Below are 15,798 nucleotides of genomic sequence, written 5' to 3' on the forward strand. Positions count from 1 at the left end.
CGAGAGTCCGACGCGTTATGCGCCATCACACCAACAGCAGAACGGTACAACACTTGCGTTACAGTCCTGGAGCTCTATATCTAAATAATATCATATAATACATAGATATCTATATCAAATAATACATATTATCACGGCCAAAAGCTGTGTGCCCGTGTGCCTGTGTGCCCGCCCGGCTGCCCGCTGCCGGGCGGTGGTGCTTCGCGGCGGTGGTGCCTCGCGGCAACCGGCGGCAGGCAGCATGTCGCAGTTCATGTAGTTCGATGTCGTTCTGCCATTGCATTCAAAATTCTGTAACTAGCCTGTTACTACGAACTAAGCAACTACCGTACACGTATTAGCATTTAGCACTAGCTCAATCACGACTCTTTCAGAATTCTTGTGGGTGGTTACGAACCAACCAAGTGGGCAGGGCCATGAATAATAATTTGACAACGCTACGTCACAGTGTCACCTTATCCAGATCGGCTCATTTCTTCTGCCTTTTTCCTTCCATTGCCTATTGCATTCAGCAGACAAACTGCATAGATTTCAAACATACCACAGCTCACAAACTTATTCAGACCTATGTTATTTAACAAACAATAGGAAAAATGTGATTTTAATGGCATGGGCTCTTTAAGGATCTTTTGCTTGTATTTAGGGAGAAGGAAGATGGCAACGTGATCGGACTTTCCGAATGCAGGCAGGGGGATAGCCTTGTAGCTGTCCTTGAACGGAGTGTAGCAGTGATCCAAGGTGTTGTCTCCTCGCGTCGGGAAGTGGATATGCTGTTTAAATTCAGGCAGGCCCCGGGAAAGTTTGGCTTTGTTAAAATCACCGAGAACCAGGGCTGTAGTGGAGGGTAAACGCACGTAAACGCCGTTTACGCACCTCTGGAATTTAGGAAATAGCGTTTACGCACCTCAAAGTTCCCTGTGCCTTGTATTATGCCTTTGGAATAATCGGAAATAAATTTGGTATCATTTTAAAACACCTAAGACAAAGTTTTATATTGTTGAACAAATAAACGCTGTTATCTGAATCATTTTCATCTGCGCTGTAGGCCTCTGCTATTATGGTCTGTGACCCTCCAATCAGTGCCTTGCGGCTAGGGCGGCGACACCAATCAGGATCCAGGAAAATATGTAAACAGGAAGTATGTAAACACATGGCCCTACGCGTTGTGGATTATCATGCCTGCCTACCTGTCATTAATTAGCCATGGATATCAGGCGATTTTTAAAGAGACCTTCGAGTGCTCCCACTCCAACAGATGCCTGAAAAAGGCCTCAAGTACAAAGTAAGACTGAAGATGATCAATTCACATGAGTTGTTTTTGTGATTTATAAATCAATTTTACTTGACAAACTATTAAATGACTACGAGCATTCAGATTGGCCAATGCGTAGTCATGCTATCCGTGTACTGCCCATGTCAAAATGAGCGAAAGTCAGTCAGAGTTTTACTATCCATATCAACCTCGGAGATGCGAGGTTGGTGGTTGCAGCCGTGGACTCCGCGGCTGAACTGTGGATCGGGCGGATGACGCGACAAAAAAATATATTTTAATTAAATTCGGGCGGTTGGCGGTTAAACCAATAAAAATAAAAATATTTATAAATATTCTTATTTTATATATTATAAATATTTTTATTTTATTATTTATTTTCTTTCAAGTTATTTTCCCAGCAAACTGGCCTGTTCCCCTAGAGGAACCGTATGGGGAATCCAAGTTGAAACAACTTGCACAAAGGTTCAGACTTGATGACAGAAAAATTCTTGAAGGCTATAGGGATTTTAAGGATAACTCAAGCATCATTCCAGAAAACCTTGCACCACTCCTGAATATCGACCATCTCATTCCAGTTAGCACTGCTGAGTGTGAGAGGGGGTTCAGCTTAATGAACATCATTGTGTGCTCCCTGAGATGCAGTCTGCACATGGTCACAGTGTTGTCCTTGATGTTTATTCAACTGAATGGCCCACCACTCACAAAGTTCAATCCAACACGTATGTGAAGTCCTGGCTGGTGAAGCACAGGGGAGCCATGAACCCCAGATCACGCCCCTGCAAGGCAGGACCTGACGTGGAGGACAAGGAGGCCCTCTGGGCACTACTGTGAAAAGCATGCATACTAATACACACACATGCCATAGATAGATAGTTCTTAATCTACACATATTTTTCTTTACTGTTGAAATTTGAATAACTTGAATAAACTACAAACACATTCAATGACTGTCATTGATTTATTTAATATGACTTTAATTGATAACATAATGGAATATAAAGCCAGGCTAGCCTTACAGAGTCGCAACACTTTGCGTTGCATTGTGTCGAGGTCGGTCTGATCACAAAATTCATAGTTTACCCGGCTCTAATTTAACCACTACAGCCCTGCCGAGAACGATGATAGCAGCTGCCGGATGACGATGTTGTTGTTTGTTTATCACCTCCTGCAGCTCGGATATGGCAGTATCTGTGTTGGCTTGTGGGGGGATGTAAAAAGCGGTGGTGATGATTGCGGTAAACTCACGGGGTAGATAGTGGGGGCGGCACATAATGGACAGATGTTCCTGATGGGGAGTACAGCCCTGGGAGAGAACGGTAATGTTCCTCGGATCACACCACTTGTTGTTAGTCATGAAACAAACTCCTCCACCCTTGGACTTTCCGGACTCTTCCGTTCTATCCATGCGAGCGATGGAGAAATGCTCGGCGGGTGTAACAGAGTGATCCGGGATAGATGGGGACAGCCAGGATTCGGTAAAACATAAAATGCTACAATCTCTGATGTCACGCTGGAAGGCAATCCTTGCTCTAATATCATCCATCTTATTCTGTAGAGACTGGACATTTGCTAGCAGAATACTGGGCAAAGGTGGATGGTTTACCTTCCTCCTCAGTCTGTCCCGGATCCCCCCTCTTCTCCCTCTGTGTTTTGACCGTTTCCAGGGCTTGTCGCTATTACTGTTATGACCGTCAGTTTGTCTGAGAATCTCAGCTGGAAACGCAGACTTGCTGTCAAAAGACGTGCCAACATAAAATATGCCGCACTGATCCCTTATTTCTAAAAGCATTTGGTGATCATATGTGATCATACTAAAAGTCACATCAGTAAAAAAGATTAAATATAAAAAAAATAGGTAAAATGCACAATCTAAACATAGAGACCCTGACGGCGTCTGGACACAGATCGCCCGTCGGGAAACGGGCGATCGCGTCAAATGACGTAGGACGCGAATGTTCAAGAACCTTCCTACGTCATTTGACGCGATCGCCCGTTTCCCGGCAACAGACGATCACGTCGTCTGTTGCTATTCGAATAAACAATTAAATACAATACAAATATAAAGTAAAAACAAGTGTTATCTAGCGATCCGTTATCTGTATTATGTTATTTCGTCTTTTGGAAACATGAGCCGAATGTTTTTTGCAACCTGCCCGGGAACAGACGATCGCGTCGTTTGTTGCCAGGCAGGTTGTCAAGATGTAAACAACTGATGACGTAGGCCGGTACAATTTTCGCACCCGGTACAATTTTAACGTGACACCGCCTTTGGTTGAATTATGAATATATGATAGTAGGAAAACAACGCCCTCACATGTAAAAGGCGTCGTCATAATCGAAAGTACAGGACAGTAGTAAAAACAGACACAAAACTATATAAAGAATCAAATACATATGAGCTTATTAAAGTAGGCAAGGCAAGGGAAGGCAACTTTATTTACATAGCACTTTTCATACACAAGGCAGACTCAAAGTGCTTCACATATAAACATTGTCATACAATTAAATTAAATAATAGATAAGTAAAAGAAAACACATGCAAGTAATGAAATATAACTCAGTTTCTCCCTCCCCCCCGGGGAGTTAGGGTTAGCCTACATGTGTCAACATTTACTGTTTGCATACTTTATATTTCACTGACGTTACCTGTCATGACTACTAGATGGAGCCAGATCTCCTTAGATTCATTCGTCTCCGACAAACTGCTCTAAAAGGTTGAGAATGATAGGGCCCGAGGCAGGGTAAGTGCAGACCACTTTCCAGAGAGATTGATAGAGCGACGTCCTTCTTCTTTTGGATAGTTATTCCCAAGTCTCTGATTGGTTGACGTTTCACGCAAGTATTTTTTTTCATCAACCAAAAGTACTGGGCCGGTGGAATGCAGACATCATCCTTGAGAAAGTCACGACGAATCTGTAACTAGATAATTATTCTGTCAACTGGACACCTCGATCACACAGTACTGGATTGGATTGTACTGTAAACATTTTTTACATCAACGATTTTATTTTTTCTCCCCTTTTCGAGGTTAGGATTTGCGAGTCTCGTTTGTTTTTGTTCTCACTTCGTGTATTTAGTGAACGATCTTCTGTGATCCATGGCCGGTCGCAAGTTGGCGGCTTCCTTATGGGCTGCCCCGGGTGGCTGTGCATCCTGGTCGCCACCTCCACCAACAACTGGGTCATCATGTGTAAATACGGCACGAACGCCTGCAAGAAGTCCGAAGAGAGCAACCTCAAGGGTCCCTGGGCGGAGTGCTCGGTGTCCTCCGCTCACTACGAGTGTCAGCCCCTCACCCTGATCCTGAAGCTGCCAGGTAGGCGCTGCTCGGTTTGTTTCCAGTTGTTGATGTCGTCTAGGGATGCTTACGGAAGTCAATTCCCTTTAGAATGTCTGCGTGAGAAAAACATATTTTAGTACACCTGTGTATCAGGTGATTTGGCCGCCCCTGTCATCCCAAATTAAAATAGGTCATTGAAATAATAATAACCTGGATTGCTGAGTAGCTATAGGAATCCGATCACAAACTTGATTTGTTATAAACGAGTTTTAGTGTTTGTAGTGAGTAGTAGGCCTAGAGGTAGTGTGCATACCTTCGCTCTATTATTTGATACAATTCTACTCACTTCTATTATTCTTCTCGAGTCAATCCAATTAGTAGATCCCTTAATCACAGTCACAGCCTCAAAGGGCTACTCTACTTTACTCTATTGCATTCGATTAAATTCTATTCTATTCTACTCAGCACTGCTCTTCTCTAGAGTCCTGTACCGTAGACGTTCCTCTATCTCTGTGGTTCACAAAATTTGCCGTGGATCTCCCCTACCTCCATTCTTACCGATGATATCATTACAGCAGAATACAGTAGCGTAGACCTGAGGCCCTATTCAGCTACACAATGCTCACGCAGGAGGCACATGTATTCCTTTAACTTATTTTAAACCCCATCTTACTGATATCATGGTTTAATGTATTTCCATTCCCACTAGTGGTCTGATATTATGTCCAGAGAGACACCTCTGCGTACCACTAAGTGGCGCCGTGTGCCACCAGAGGTACGCGTGCCACAGGTTGAGAGCCAATGTCTATCTCACGGGTGCGAGTGTCACGGTGCGTCTGTCCGTCCGTCCGCAGCCTACATCCACACCACCCGGGCTCTGATGATCACGGCCTCCACCCTGGCGCTGCTGGCGGTGGTGCTGCTGCTGATGTCGCTGCCCTGCATCAGTCTGGGCGAGCCCCCCAAGGCCAAGAGCCGCTGCGCCGTCCGGGGGGGGCTCTGCTTCCTGTTCGTGGGTAAGAGAGGCGAGGGGACAAAGACACAACGCGACACGCACACACAGGACACGCCTGCAGAGTACACAACGCGCACACACAAGGAATACACACATTCAAACACACGGACGCTCACTCACACACACACACACACTCTTACACACAGACACACTGACTTAAACACGCACACACACACACACACCTACTCAAACTACTCACACAAACACATGCACAGACACACAAACTAGATAAACACATGCACACACACACACACACATGCACACACACACATGCACTCCCCACATGCAGCCCCACACAGACAACCAGCCCCCCCCCCACCCCCCCCTCCCTCCACTCCCCCACATCACCAAGACATACTTTAAAACGATACAAGCAGCTCACCACCAAGCAGCCACCCCCCCCCGCCGTCACCACCACCCCCCCCCCCACCAGGGACGGTCAGACAGGGGAACAGATGAGCAGAGTCCATTAAACCTGCTTGGCCCCCCCCCCCATACCGTCCACAGGGTGGAGCAGAACACGGACGACTGGCTGAAGCAGAACCTTATTCTACCACAGCCCCCCACCACACTTTAACCCCCTCCTCCAACAGGCTCCCCTTTGAGGGGGGGGGGGCATGGCTGCGAGGTGGGCCCCCCCCGGTACAGACCCCGGTCTTCCTCTCCCCCCCCCCTCCCATACTCCTCCTCCCCGACCTAGAGCTGTTAAACACCAGCCCCCCCCCCCTCACCAATCCCCCCAGGAGGAGCCCCCCCTGGTCTGCCCCCCGAGGTAGGAGTCGCCATGCCAACACCCTGGCGCTCCCAATCAAGGCCAGGCCCTCCCATTGGCCCCCCACAAATCTGGGAGGGCCACCGGGGGGCGCCAGACACTAGCTCCGCCTCCTCCCCCCCCTCCTCCCGCCCCACTGTCATCCCCTCCCACCTCCTCCATCCCCCCCCCCCCCCCTGGTTTTTGGTTTCTGCTTACGTCAATTATTCCCAGAAAACAGAGTAATAAAACGTACCTTGCTCTAAAACATACCTTTCTCCGTGAAGCAATTCGGTGATCCGAGATCCGAGACTCCCGCGAGAGTGGGCGGCGGGTCGCCGGCAGAAACTTGCATATTCCCTTTTTCCGTCAAGATGCGCTCGGGGGAGTCGAAACAGAGACCAATCGACCCACCAAGGGTTACAGAACCATCACAATGACTCTTAACCTGTTAAAGTTCCCCTTTAACACTCAAACAGAAATTGTGTCTGAATTTTAGGAACACAATCACATAAAAGCTCATACTTTATTTTTCTATACTGCTTTTTTTCTAAAATATTTTTCTTTCTCTAAAAATTACAATTACATGCGTCTTTATTTTTAAGACACGCATGCAATTGTAATGACACAAGAGCTGCTTTCAGAATCTGATTCATCTTACAAATCATGTAATAAACACAAACAAAATACATTGTATGACACCTGGTTCGGGCCCAGCGAAGGAGAACATGCCGTCAAATTTCAGCGCCAACAACACAGCAAGATGACGGAGTTGGATAATGGCGGCCCTGTTTGGTCTCTTTTTACGTCCGTGGTCTCTCCAGCCAGCGCTGTGACGTCATAATGCGGTCGATGAGTCGGTCGTATATGCTGCTCCTGCGAGGCCCCAGAACCAGTTTGGACTCGACTTGTCTCTCTGTCCCAGTGCGGACACTGCAGAAAGACAATTTGAAACATATAATGACCAAACTTTTGAAATGGGACCGAGATTCCGCTATGGCAGATTAAACTATCGGAGAAAAATCTATTGCTGATCTTTTTGTAAGAGGACTGAGATGACTGTTCATTTTAACAATATTTTTCATAAATGATGCTCTATAAATAAATGTTCTGCTTGAATGCGATTTTAGGAAGGGAGTCTGGACAAATGGTTTCTTGACATTGTCCCATGTTATTGCATGTTTTTCATAGTATTTATGACCTATTACTATCTGAAATCGGTCGCCAATGTCATAGCTCATTTCATGAATACACTTTTATCACAGTTATTTTCTGTAAACGTTTGATGGTAATGCAGCGTGTCTCTTCTATCCACAATAGTCTTAATACAACCATTTCTAACACCTTAATTTAACCAGTCTAGCATTATTGGAAACCTAACCACCGTTAACCGAATAAGCTAACCAAATATGCACTTTTAATATTAATACACTTACTATACAGGCTGCCAATTTCAATAGATGTTTAAGCTTTTTTTAAAAAGTGGCAGGACTTTGTGAGACGAAGGGGTCGTTGTTTTTATTGATGATGAACTGATGGCATTGATAATGCAGGATATCACTCGACTGGTGAGACATGTGATCAATGAGAAACACAGAAAGACGATGAGATCAAAATGAATAAACAGAAGAGAAACCGTCCTTGTTGGATAAAAGATTGTGCTAATATGTAGAAAAATGTATCCGTAAGCCAACGTTAACAGCAAGTTACAAGTTAAGATGTAACAGCAAACTGACTCACAACGTATTTTGTGTGTGTGTGCATGCGTGTGGTAGTGAGAGAGACTGAGACTATTGATACACACACTTCCAGAAAGGAACTTTCGATGGGGAAGTTGCACAACCCAGCCGACGTTGAGGCAGTGTGCTTATTATGGACTTAATATTAACACCAGACGCCGACTCCAATCTAGTTGATCTGATAGCACATACAACCTGGATTCGAAATACCCACCAGGGTTTTGCAAATTATTTTTATTTATTTCTGCGTTTGCACTAGCAGACTGTTCCGACTCCGTGTGACGGCCAGCCTGCGGTGGCCCATATTTTCAGTTCTGAACACAGGATCTTTGTAGACCAATGGGCCTTGTTTGGTGGCTGGGAGTTGGACTACTCCTCGTCTTCGCCCAGGTGAGATTTCCTCTGACTTTTGTGTGAGCTCCACGACGCCATTCCTCTGTGCGTCCTACGCCCTACTTCGTACTTTTACATTTGACGCTGTCCAGTTGATAAGTTTTAAATTCATAAACATTAAAATAATATAGCCTCGGCCTATTACATTTTCCATATTGCTCGCAGACCTTTTTGTTATTTCGGGTTTTTTTAGTGTGAATCTGCGTTACAAACTAATGTAATCATGTATTCTACTATACTAGTTTAACTAGTCATGTATTCTAGTGTAACTAGTTTTGTATCACAGCTTAATCAACATTTCAGTGGAATATGTGAAAACATTGGTAACCAACTAAACCTCATCACGTCGGTACAGGCCTATGAGCCTACATTGCATACATGTTGAATTGAAATACTATACATACTTACATACATACATACATACATACATATTGAAACACATAACATAAATGTTGAAAAACATTACATAGGCTACATGTTGAAATATCGTGTGCCTCCTGGACCATCCTGGGCTACAATGATCTCTCCTCAAACCATCAGATATAGGTTCCACTATAACTTATTCCCCTGAACGTATGTGCCTTTTCTTCTACAGGCTTGGGCATCAACTCCTGAAAAGCCAAAATGTCTGCCTGGTTTCAAGAAGGATTCTAACCTTTTCGAAGTAGACAGAAGACATCTTCATAGCGGACGTGTCCTTGGCAAAGGTAACAATGGTTTTCTATATGCCGTCATGATTCTTGAGTACATACGGCAAATGTATATAGCTGGGCCTGGGCCTACCTATAATATAGACCCAGTTCAACTAGTATACTTTAGCTGGAAATAATTCCATACGACTAATGTAGTGCCCGTTCAGTGCACTTAGCTACAGACAGGGGAGTGGTGTATTGCTAGTTTTATGGCTCAACAACAGGGGCGTAGCCACATGGGTGGCCAGTCTGAAAAAATTAAATTAACAAATCCTCAACGGACATGGTCGAAAGAAAGCTGAAATATTTGCACTATTAGTTTGATCTAACTTTGACTTATTATTCTTATTTAAAGTGTTGTATTTTGACATTACGAATAAGTATTGCACTTAAAATACCCCCACCCCCCACCCCCCCCCCCCCCCCCCCCCCCCGAATCGAAATATTATGATGAGACTGAATGAGTATTGAAGTTGCCTTTCTCACAGTATTTCTTTTGTACAGTATACTAATTGTACGATACGACAAAATATACGATTACAATGTGCAAATTGTTTGGACAAACATAAAGATGATTATTGGGGAATCATTTATTTTTAATGACCTGGAAGTTACTTGTTGTCAACACCCCCCAACGTCCAGGCTTGATGCTCTCATATCAGGGATGAGCAATGCCTCCTAATTTTCTTTTCAATTAGATACCAAAATATACCAATATATTTTATAGACAAGTATCCTGATGCTTTAAACTCTTCTTGTGAACACAATTACACTCATTATTTCGATTAATTGGTGAATTCTCAAAAACAACGCAAAATATGTAAGGGATAATGTATACGTCGGATGCAACTCCGCTCATTTACTTTTTTTAAGCTGATTTATTACATTATAAATTTGCCGTTTATTTTCTCATTTTTTCTTAACTATTATCAAGGGGGTCGTCAATATCACTGTTTCATGTAACGCCGGATGCAACCACTCCTTTCTACTACTTTCAGTTGGTTTCATTGAAGCCGTCTGGTCAACCTCTGACAATTCAACACATTGTAACCAATTCATTTTTTAAATCAATGAAAAGATCTACACACTTGTATCTTCAATAATATCTAAGCGAAATTTCGATAGCTTTAATACTTTTTTCAGAATCACAGTTTTAGTTTCATACCGGCATAGTTTTCAGTTGCTGTCATTGATTTTCTTTTGTCGCCAGAGCGTGAGGACATTCATGCACACACGCAATAGATCCGCCACATAACCGCGTTTATGGACACTTTTGATCCAATTAGAAGTGGAAGAACAGCTCAATCAGAATTAGAAATTATCAAATATACGCCTCAATCGGAATGATCCATACATCGATTAATTGGCGAACGATCCAACTGCATCGATGCAACGCCCAAACATCGATGCATATCACCGTATTATACGCTTTTATTTTGACAATCTCCTTGCGCGGGTGTTAATGAAACTATTTCTGCGCAAGTGCGCCTATCGGCTCGTATCCGTTCATCAGTAAAACGAGGCACATGTGTGAGCGCGAAGATGTCTAGTTTCGGTTTGTTTTGCCAGATTTCCAGTTTTTCCAGTCTAACGTGATTATAAGTAGCCAAATTTGGTGGGAAAAGTTGCTCTATCTGGCAACACGAATGGCTTATCTTAAAAGCCAAGATGATTCCGAGGGATGTTTTGTTTTTAGAAAGAAACTATCCACACAGATAGGTATGGTCTATGTTCAAAATGAAAGCTCTTTAATTTAATAAGCTCTTTAATTTAAGCCATAAAAAAACCTTTTGCACTGAAATGCAATGTGGACTTTTATTATTTGCATTAAAAATGGATTGTTTTGGTTTTAAATATCCGGAAGAGCAAAGAAATAAAATGAGGAAATTATAATTAAGTTTATGTGAGTTGAAGTGAATGTAAGAGGTTGTGTTAAATGGGCATAGGATATCGCCTCATATCAATCGCATATTCCTGAATCAAATCGAAATCGTATCGCGGCAGATTTTTTATATCGGCAAATATCGTATCGTTGTCTAATGAATCGATTTAATATCATATCGTGATGAAACCAGAGATTTGCGCCTCTAGTGGCTGGAGCCACACTCAAGGCCACGTGTTTGGTGGGGCCGAGCCATGTTGTGTCTATGAAGTTTGTCTTATACTTTAAGTATCCGGGAAGCTTGACCCTCTCTCTAATGCTGTGCCGCCTGTTGATCCTTACTTCGAAAGAGTAAAAGGCACTTTGACGTCACGAAAAAAGAACACATCTGTGTTCGAATTGGAACTTTTTCACAGTTTGGCAGGCTCACACTAGCAATTTTCGGCTAGAACGCTAAGAAACATTCATTACTATTAAACTATCTCCCAACACACAACCATCTTGAATTTACATTTCTAATTAGTCATTGCGTTGGGTTGCTTTTCACCTAGTGTGCACTGGTCTTTTCCTACTTGTGCATTCAACAATTCATTCATCCAGGCCAGATGTAGCATTTATTATAAATTAACCTCTTTAAAGTAACGATGTGACGTTAACTTAGCGTGGTTTTGAAGGCCACCTTTGGTTAGGCTACTGGTGCTTGGAAAACTATCTCGGGAAATGGGTATTTTAGCTCGGTTGCTGTGTTACACGACCTAAAAGCTGAGGCCAATTCAGTTTTTCTCACTACACGGAACCACTAACTGCGTTCACACCAAAAGCGAATCACGCTGCAAAGACGCTTTGGTCGCTCACAAAGTATCGCTGCGAATATTTCTGTTCGCTTTTGTCGCTCATGACGTACAATTCAATTTTGCACACGCATTTAAAGGAGCCGTATGCTTTTAGTACAGACAGCCATATCAAAGAGTGAACTCCCATACACTTTGGCCATATTGCAAAGACGGTTTTGCTTGTTGGATAAATGCTTTGACAGCAAGTAGGACAGTGATTCCCCTCCTATATATATATATATATATATATATATAATATATATATATGTATATATATATATAAAACTCCTAAAATGAAATTACAACTGAGAACAAAAAAAGGTTATATGCTGTAGTAGGCTAGTTAAAATATGTTTCACTGATCTGCATCTGCAAATCATGATCTGCACTCATTCGTCAAACAAATTGACATTGGCGCACATGGCTAATTTGCATACGTGCACAGGACTGGCTGGCTCCGCAAGGCAAATAATAGAACCTATTTATCCATGCCAATCTGTCTATCTATCTATCAACGCGTGTCTAGTTTTAATGTGATGTATTTTGTGTCCAGTCAGACTTGTCTCCCTTGTTCTGTGTGGTCTTGTAGGCTACTGTCCTGTGTGAGCCGAATCACCTAAATTAATTCCCGACAATTTGTGTGTTGACTAGGCTATCTATCTATCTCGACTATTTAATTAAAAATGATTCACCTCAGGCTCCGTGAATAGGGGGGAATAGTGGGAATAGAGGGATAAAAGACAAGAGATATATCCCTTGTCATTTATCCCTCGTTTTGTCGAATAGTTTGTGTATGTGACGATTTCAAAAACGTGTTTTGTTTAAAGCATGACTACACGCGATTGGTTGGTTTGATTGGTGGTATGGAGAGCAAATGACAATGATTCCCGCTTAAATAAGAACGTTCTAGATCGCAAATATTTTCTATAAATACTCCTGCTTATCATCACTTTGATCAAAATCACTATGGATGTTGCACTCATTAACTATTGAACACACAACAGAAAACACAGCTGTCATTATCACTCTCACTGACAGCGATATATTGTTTCACTTCTTATGACAAATGTACTTATTGTAAGTCGCTTTGGATAAAAGCGTCTGCTAAATGGTCATTTGTCAGCTGTCTATCCTCATTAAACTGCATTGAAGTGACACGTTTGTTCCGTGCATTATTATTTCATTATTATGCATGCATTATAACCTTTGCACAACGTATTATTCCTTTGCACAACGTAGCTATGTATTTTCGTAATTTGAAACGATATTGTCCCATTCAGAGCAAGGGAAGATTAGTATGCTAGGATCTCGGTTAGCAGGTATGTATCGCGCCTATATTTACAATAATCTCAAACGTTTCATTAACTCGCACACCAGACCAACCAACCAGGTGTGGACACCTCCGCCCAGGCCAGAGCCTTTTTGTTGCGATTTCTGAATGAAAAAGGCTCGGATCGTACAACACCGGGTGCCCCAGTTACAGCCGCGATTCATTTTTTCAGTCGACATTTTGTACATTCAGTAGGAACCAAAAAAAAAAGTGCCGGTGTTCGGTGTTCCCTGGGATCCACGCAAGCAAAGAGCGTCTACATTCCGATTGGCTGTCAGTGTTTTGCCGCTGAAACGCGTCATAGTAATTTGCATAAAGTTTAGCCGTCTTCAACTTTTTTTGGTCGCTCTGGTCACTCACCTTTCGCCGCTGGTAGCGTTTGACGCTTGTGTCGCTTATGTCGCTCTTGCCCATAGAAAGGGAATGACTTCTGGTGATTTCGCAGCTCAATTCGCTTTTGGTGTGAACGCACAGTAAGAAGCCTATCTTTGTCTGTTTGAAAATAAATGGGTTAAATTCTTAACTTTCCCCTTTGAAGCTGCAGAGAAGCTTCAAATTCATCATCCCTTGTCTCTCACTGCGTTGGAATTTAGATAGTTGTTCACTTGAGAAGCACAAACTATTACTAGCTTACCCTCACCCTACCTCTGACATCTGATCTAAAGAATGTGCCTTACATTGTTGTTCAAGTTCAAGTGTTTTTATTTGTCACATACAATAAATTGAAGTGAAATGTTAAAGGGTCAATGCTCCACACTGTTGTTGGTGGTGAAGAGTAGTAGTAAAAAGAGACCAGCGTTTGGTTCAGTGCTAATTTCTCACCATTGCTCCTATTTCTTGTGTTTCGACTCAGGATTTATTCAGACGCAGTGTATAAAGGTTAACTTCTATTGTGCTGACATTTCAGTTGGTTTTTGATGACTGCATGGCCCGTAAAAGATTCAAATTCGGCAGCAGCGACCGCCATTTCCATGTGGAACAGGACGGAACATTAATGGTAAGTGTGTGTTTTGAGATGCATAAATATAGCCTCTGTCCTAGTTTTGGAAGTAATGTGGTATTTTGTGAAGGTGACGAGAACTACCATGCATGGAAGAAAAAGGGACTTCCTCATCTCTTCCCTGAATTCCTAGGGGCAAAAATGTGGTACAATAATCAGGGTGCAACTCCATGGCAATGGCCATCATCACCCTGGACGTCACCCCATGAAAATTCAGGCACATCAGAATCCAGGAAAGGAACTGCAAAAGAGGGCAAATGTGGACCCTTCCAATAAGAAAGAGCTATCTTTGTGGTCCCAGTCATAAAAAACTGTTTATTTTCTGAGATGTATATCATTGTTTGCGATGCCAATTTCTCAACCTTAATTCTCTTCTTTTCTTTTTGCAATTCCATCCCTCCTATTTTAAATTCAACATTAATCCTTGAACTCCTTTTAGGTTATTCAAAACCTGCCAGTTTTGCGCTTTCTTAACTTTTCTAAGAGGCGGAAGAGAGCCTGGATTATCCCTCCTCTCAACATTCTGGAGAATGATAGGGGGCCCTACCCCAAACTAGTGGCCCAGGTAAGATGACGTAAGGGTACTTTTTAACTTGAACTACATGTGAAGACAATATCGAAATCCAAAGTGAAAAAGGTATTGAATTACTATTCAGTTTTACCAGGGTAACAATGTTTTTTATGTATTATCTTCCTTTTAGATTCGTTCTGATCAAGATAGAGAGTCAAGAATGGAGTACAAGATAACGGGTGAAGATGCAAACGGCCTCTTCGTTATCGACAGAAACACCGGCGAGCTTTATGTGACCCAGCCCCTAGACCGGGAGAGGAAATCCCAGTACATGGTAGGGAAAACCTGCTGGCCCAATTAAAATGTGTCAATATGCACGACCCTTGCATGTAAAATAATCAATATTTATCTATGCAGTTCCAGGCTCATGCCAACGTAGCAGGCATGGCTCCGGCTGAGGGAGCCATGGCCATCATTGTACGTGTCCTCGACGCCAATGACAACAAACCAGTCTTCACCCAAGATCCCTATGTCGCAGAAGTTGCAGAGGCTTCAGCGATAGGTAATGCCACGCAGAGGAAATCAAAACCATTTCTATAGAATGTGTCGACTGGGAATTTGAGATTAATCCTCCGATGACTTAATTACAATTAGACAACTAATTGTAATTAAGCACCTCCTGACCTAACCAACCCATATTATTAATTAAAACCACCACCACTTTACTAGTTAAATGCTTTTAAAAATGTAACTCTATTGGAATAAACATGGAACAGCATTAATTGAATGCACCTGAATCATAAATCAACACGCAGCTTATATTTTGTGCCCATCTCTGCAACGCATGCTTCTCTCATAGTCGATTTTTTGTAATATATTTTTTTGGATTCATTTAGTCTATAAAATGTGCTTAGTTTATCGTACAACCCGCACTATGCTATAGTTCATCATGATATCCATGCACAAAATATTTAAATTGAACTGAAGCATATAAGCAGCAAATCTTATCTGTGCTTGATAATTATTCAAACAATTGATTTATTAAAATTAGAATTGATTAATTGTTCGGGGGGGGGGGGGGGGGGGGGGGGGGGGGGGG

At 42.6% G+C, this 15,798-nt stretch overlaps 1 protein-coding gene and 1 long non-coding RNA gene across 2 annotated transcripts in view; one reads left to right on the forward strand and one right to left on the reverse strand.

Moving 5' to 3' along the window:
• Positions 1-15,798, reverse strand: part of LOC115544457 (uncharacterized) — a 993,561-nt gene that overhangs the window by 500,594 nt on the left and 477,169 nt on the right. The gene's annotated exons all lie outside the window — the stretch shown is intronic.
• On the forward strand, positions 14,100-14,941 carry LOC115544503 (uncharacterized). The gene is made up of 3 exons (XR_003976880.1): positions 14,100-14,185; positions 14,628-14,753; positions 14,890-14,941. It is a non-coding gene; the product is annotated as an uncharacterized LOC115544503 (long non-coding RNA).

This window comes from Gadus morhua, chromosome 5 (genome assembly GCF_902167405.1).
Source record: "Gadus morhua chromosome 5, gadMor3.0, whole genome shotgun sequence".
Taxonomy (NCBI): Eukaryota; Metazoa; Chordata; class Actinopteri; order Gadiformes; family Gadidae; genus Gadus; species Gadus morhua.